Consider the following 6,252-nt stretch of genomic DNA (forward strand, 5'->3'; position numbering starts at 1 on the left):
CCGCAAAACCTTGCGGAATCCACTGTGGAATAAAAACCTCACGAAACCCACCATGGTCTCACATAATCCACCGTGGAATATGCCTCCTGGCATCATCAACAGAAGTGTTGCACCACTCCTTAGAATAGAATCGGCCTCGGAGTTGCAACCATTAGGCCAAACTCCTTCTAGAGAAGGTTATGAGTTTGAACCTAAGTCAAAAGTGAGCTATGAGAGTGACCCGAACCTAAGGCCAAATGCTCGAAAGGGACCTCAAACTCCACCTAAGGCACGGGTGGTTAAAGGAGGACAAGAGAAAGTAGCCAAGGGATTGGAAGCTGAAGAACAATGAAAGCCCTAGGATCTTCTTATGCACTTCACAAAGTTCAAAAAGGGCAACAATATAGTAATCTTGTTAGGAGCTAAGAGACAAGGACAAGCAAATGAATCTATCAAAGGGCCTGCTAGAATCAAGGAAACCAACTTGGTAGGGGAAGGGGAAAATCCTCAACTTTGTTCATAGCTGAGGACGTGATTAAGAAAGAGGAGTCTGATCTCATTGCTCTCCCCTATGAGAGTTCATAGATGTATTAGTTGAACCCAAAGGAGTCAGTCCAAGGGTCATGACCCATAACATCTCGATGACTCCGGATGCAACACCAGTTAAACAACAGCCATACCCAATGAATCCAAAGCACACACACACCATCAAGGAGGAGATAGATAAGCTATTAAAAGCCAAATTCATCTATGAAATTAAGCACACAGACCGGGTATCACCTATTAAAGATGCGGGATCTAGAGCATGGCAGAGGCGGAAGCTATGGAGGATGGAAGATGTAGATACTACTCATGTTGACATTGACAAAGAAGACAACTGTTACACAAGTGAATTAGGTTTCAAGATTGAGACTTGGACTCATAAACACAATCTTGTGTAGGACTGACAATGACACAGACACTTGACAGAAAGAGACAAGTACTATTGCATTATCATCATATGAAAGTGATAGTCAAGTACATCATTATATAGGATTTCTTGGTAGCACACTACATCACTGTGCCTATGGGATCTGTCTCTCTTCCTAGAATGAACTGCACCTTCCTAGCCTAGTTGTTCCATACAAAGGGGCATACATAGGGTGTGATTGGAAGATTCTCAACACCCCTCCTCAATCACAACCTGAAAGTACAAAGTGTGTAGAGGCTTTAGCGAGAGCAACACCTGCAAAGTGTGGGCATACCACAAACATGGGAAAACACAAGAGGTTGCAGAAAAGGCTAAGTGTGGGTACCATAAACATGGTGGACATCTAGAGGCTGTAACAGGGGCCTCACAAAGTGTACAGAGGCTGTAGTACAAGGCTACATGAGGAGTTTTTACAAGCTTATGAAAGGAACATTAAGGCAGGTACAATGCTTTTAAAATAGAAAATGAGAGACAAGGACCGATAGGCCCTTGTGGTCTTTTTCAGCATATGCTTTCTCTTTTTCAGCATGGAAAATCTTCTTGTCTTTCATCTTTGGTTCTTCAGCTTTGAATGATATGATCATTTGGTCTTCATGGCAGATCTTCTTCTTGTCCTTCTCTTCTTCATTGTTTGTTTGGTCTACTTCTTCTTTGACTTTTCTTGCAGCTTTAGTCTTCATGTCCATGTCCCCCTCAAGCAAAGGTATCATCTTTGAGGTAGTGAAAATGTCTTCAAAATCTTCTGATGGATTCATTGATTGAACTTTGATATAGACAGCTTCATGTCTTTCTGCAAGTAAGATAGCCAAGTCTTGCATGCAATGTAAATGGGCAACAAGAGTAATGTTACTCTTTATGACAGGTAACCACCCAAGAGACTTCATGCTTGGCATTTCCATGATGGAATCAGCTTAAAATTTGTGAAACTTTCTAGCACAGAGTTGAAATCTAATGTGTCAGAAGACACAACCAATGGCAGTGTGAAAACACACTATGTAGTATCAAAAGATACTATGGTTGAACTTGATGATGATTCTTGATGCTTTGATTTTGTTGATGCTTATCTTCTTAAATCTTTTTCTTGGTGGAAACTTTAGTAACACAGTGGATCAGAGTGACAGAGGTTTGGGTTGAGTGTCATGAGAGAGAAAATGAAAGAAAAATGAGTTTGGGAGATTTTGGCTATGGTGGAATTAGGGTTTCTAAGACAGGGGCTTGGTTTTTTTCAGATTGCAGGAGCTGTACTTGATGATTTTCAAAATTTTTTTTATGGAAAGATAGCTTACTTCATGGGCTATCAAAGCCCCATAACAATCTATCAGATCGCCAGCAGTACGGCGTGTGCAGAGAGCTCGATTAGAGACGGCGCAGATCAGGACAACGACGACGAATTTTCGCAATGCCAGGGTTGTCGGTTGCCAATGTGCCAAGGAGAAGCACAGGGAGTAGGAGAACAATCCCCTAGAAGGAAGCAGGAGCTAAAGTGGCCTGGTTGAGGAGTTATGGAAGCTCCAAGTGAGGTAGGTCCTGTCTGGCTATGGCAGACACGGGGCAGAGATTGAGAATTTTCATAATGCTAAAGCTATGCTTGCCCAAAGTCAATGATTGATGTGTCAAGAAGAAGCTCTGGAAGCAGGGGAACACTTTCCCAGATGGAAGCTCCAAGAGGTTTGACTTGTGGAGTGAGATATAAGAGCTTCAAGCTAACAGGGTGATGCTGGCTATGGCTGCCATGGAAGCTCAAGTGAAAGAGATGAAGTCATGGGCTAGAACTGTGGTGACCAAAATTGAAGAGGAATTGAGAGAGAGCAGAGAAGAGCTAAGCCATGCTCCTGATACCATGTTAAAGATGCGGGATCTAGAGCATGGTAGAGGCGAAAGCTATGGAGGATGGAAGATGTAGATACTACTCATGTTGACATTGACAAAGAAGACAACTGTTACACAAGTGAATTAGGTTTCAAGATTGAGACTTGAACTCATAAACACAATCTTGTGTAGGACTGACAATGACACAGACACTTGACAGAAAGAGACAAGTACTATTGCATTATCATCATATGAAAGTGATAGTCAAGTACATCATTATATAGGATTTCTTGGTAGCACACTACATCACTGTGCCTATGGGATCTGTCTCTCTTCCTAGAATGAACTGCACCTTCCTAGCCTAGTTGTTCCATACAAAGGGGCATACATAGGGTGTGATTGGCAAATTCTCAACATTACCCATAGTAATTGTCTTGAAGAAGAATGGAAAAATTCAAGTGTGTGTAAACTATAAAATAGTCAACACTGCAACAAAGAGAGATAACTATCCACTATCCTACATTGAGCACATGCTTGGGAGAGTAGTTGGAAGAGAGGCATATAGTTTTCTGGATGGCTTCTCAAGTTATAACTAGGTGCAGACACCTTGACGATAGGCATAAAATAGTGTTTGCAATGAAATGGGGTGTGTTTGCCTATATAGTCATTCCATTCGGGGCTTGACAAATGCAGCTACCTTTCAGCACCTCATGTGTACCATCTTTAAAGACATGCTTAGGTGAGAATTGGAGGTGTTTGTTGACAACCTATGCATTCACTCTAGTTGGAGGGAACACCTAGATAAACTTCATGTAGTCTTTGAGCGGTGTAGGCTATATAATCTCTCTCCTTAAACCCCTTAAAGTGCTAGTTTTGGGTGAAACAAGGGGATGTATCCTAGGGCACATGGTGTCTAAGAATGGCATTTCCATTAACTTCTCCAAATTCATAGTCATTGTTGATTTACCATTACCCATAAACTATAAGGGAGGTCAGTGCTCTCTAGGGCATACAAGGTACTATCGACAATTTGTTTTGAACTATGCATTGATTGTTAGATATGATCAATGCCCCACCCTCATTAGGTGCTACCAATGATCCATGGTGCTCAAAGTTGTAAGGCCCCCATTATGAGGAGAAGCCAAATATGAGCCCGGACATTGGTTGAGTCCTGACTTGTATATCAGATGAGGTCTATGTGACCGGATGGCAAAAAGGTGACTGTTGTGGGTCTAATCTTTGGGTTAGACGGAGTGGTTAAGCTGGTAGCAACTCGAGGCACATTGCATTGAGTTGCGTGGTAAGGGAGTTAAAAGGGGCCCCTATTGTGGGGTCCGAGGGGGGCCAGCGGCCCCCCTGGCGGGGGTCCGGGGGCAGCGCCCCCGGCCCGATGGTAAAGGGAATATTCCCTGGAATATTCCCTGGCCGACTAGTGGAGGCTCATATGGTAGGTCGGTCAGCAGGCCGACCTAACGACCTTCGCGGGCTATAAAAGCTAAACCCCTTCGCAGCCATCTTACACTCATCTTTCACCCAGTCAGAGTTGTTGTTCCAGCTAGCCTTAAGCTCTTCACCTATCTTCTGTCTAGATCGCCATCTAAGCTTCACACAGTGGAAGCGCACGGGTGGACAGAGCCATCTTTGTATCAGTTGTTTGGAGTTAAAGAATTTTACTGATTCTCCTCTTATCTGTTGTGTACTCTCTATCTCTTTCTCAGATTCTGTTCGTTGCGCCGTGTAATATTTTACATGGTATCAGAGCCCAGGGGGCTCTAGAGATCGGAGAGAGTGCAAGAGGCAAAGGCTTCAACAGCAAAGAGAAACGATGTCGACTCCGGGAAGCAGTTCTGGCGCATCAGGAAGCGGTGCAGGAGGTGGTGCTGTTGTACCGGCTATTCAAACACTGAGGATTCGTCCACCAACCTTCAGCGAAGGCAAGTTAGATGGTACAAACTACACCTTGTGGAAGTTCAAAATTACTACTATCCTTGATTCTTATGAGCTTCTGGAGACTGTGCTGGGGACTGACGCAGAACCACAGCCTACCCCCGACCCATCAAATCCTAGTGTGATGATTCCTCCGAATGCAGATCTTCTACGAGCTTGGAAACGAAGGAATGCAGATGCATTGTGTGCCTTAGTTACAAGCTGTTCTGACAGTGTTTTGACTCTGATTCAGCATACAACCAAAGCGTCAGAGGCTTGGAATGTACTAAGGAGTCAGTATGAAACACGAAACCAAACAAGGATTCAAAACTTGGAGAATCAACTAGCAGCGGAGAAGTTTGCTGAAGGAGAGACGGTTGAAGCATTCATCACTCGGATTAAGAATCTGCGCGACCAGATGGCTGGCGCTGGGATACAAAAGACTAGCGAAGAGCTAGCTCGGAGGTGTCTTCGGATTTGTCCACAAAAGTTTGATGGACTAGTAACTGCCCTTAATACTCAGGTGAGACCTCAAGCTTTGACTTTTGAGGAGTTTTGTGCATTATTAATGGAGGAGGAGTTGAGGCTGAAAGCCCGAGAAGGAAGCAACAATGGAGATGCTGCATTCTCTGCCAATGCAAAAGGCAAAGGTGTTTCCTCCACCAAAAATGATGGTGACAAAAAGAAGAAGGGCGGCAAGAAGAAGTTTCAAGGAGAGTGCTTCTACTGTAAGAAGAAAGGACATGCAATTGCAGATTGTCGTGTCAAGAAGGCAGATGAAAAGAATGGTACCCTTAAAAGTAAAGGGAAAGAGACAGCCAATACGGCTGAAGCAGAGTTGGAATTATTCATGGCGACCATTGAGGAAGTGTGCTCCTCGGCGCAAGAAGAATCTACCACTGACTCTTGGGTGTTGGATAGTGGGGCCTCCCGTCACATGACCAACAAGAAAGGTCTATACAGTTCTATGCAGCCTCTACAAGAATCCATCACTGTGACGGTTGGAAATGATGCTAAATGCCCTGCTGCGGGCACAGGTACTATTTCTTTTGTTGCTGCAAATGGTGAAGTCAAAAAGCTTTCAAATGTGTTGTATGTTCCCGAAATCAGAAGAAATCTCTTATCAGTTGCTGCCATAACTGATCTTGGTCATGAAGTAAGGTTCAAGAAGACAGGTGCAGAAATTATTGATAGTGCTGGCACAATTGTTGGCAAAGGAGAAAGGAGGAACAACCTGTATGAGCTAAGTGCTCTTACAGCCACCGCTGGAGTGGGCACAAGTAAGCTTTGGCATGAAAGGTTTGGACACATCGGATTTGCAGTATTGAAGGAGATGCAAAAGCAAGGTATGGTTGCTCACCTACCTACAATAGCTGAATTGAAGGAACCATGTGAAGCTTGTATGATGGGCAAGCAACAGAGAAAGGCATTTCCACAAGAAAGCAAGAATAGAGCACATGCTCCTCTAGAGTTGGTGCATGCTGACTTGTGTGGTAAGATGCCTACACAGGCCTTGGGGGGATCTTCTTATTTTATGTTGATTGTCGATGACTACAGTAGGAAGATGT

This window comes from Lygodium microphyllum, chromosome 24, assembly GCF_053477565.2.
Source record: "Lygodium microphyllum isolate KBCC chromosome 24, Lygodium_microphyllum_v1.1.10, whole genome shotgun sequence".
Taxonomy (NCBI): domain Eukaryota; kingdom Viridiplantae; phylum Streptophyta; class Polypodiopsida; order Schizaeales; family Lygodiaceae; genus Lygodium; species Lygodium microphyllum.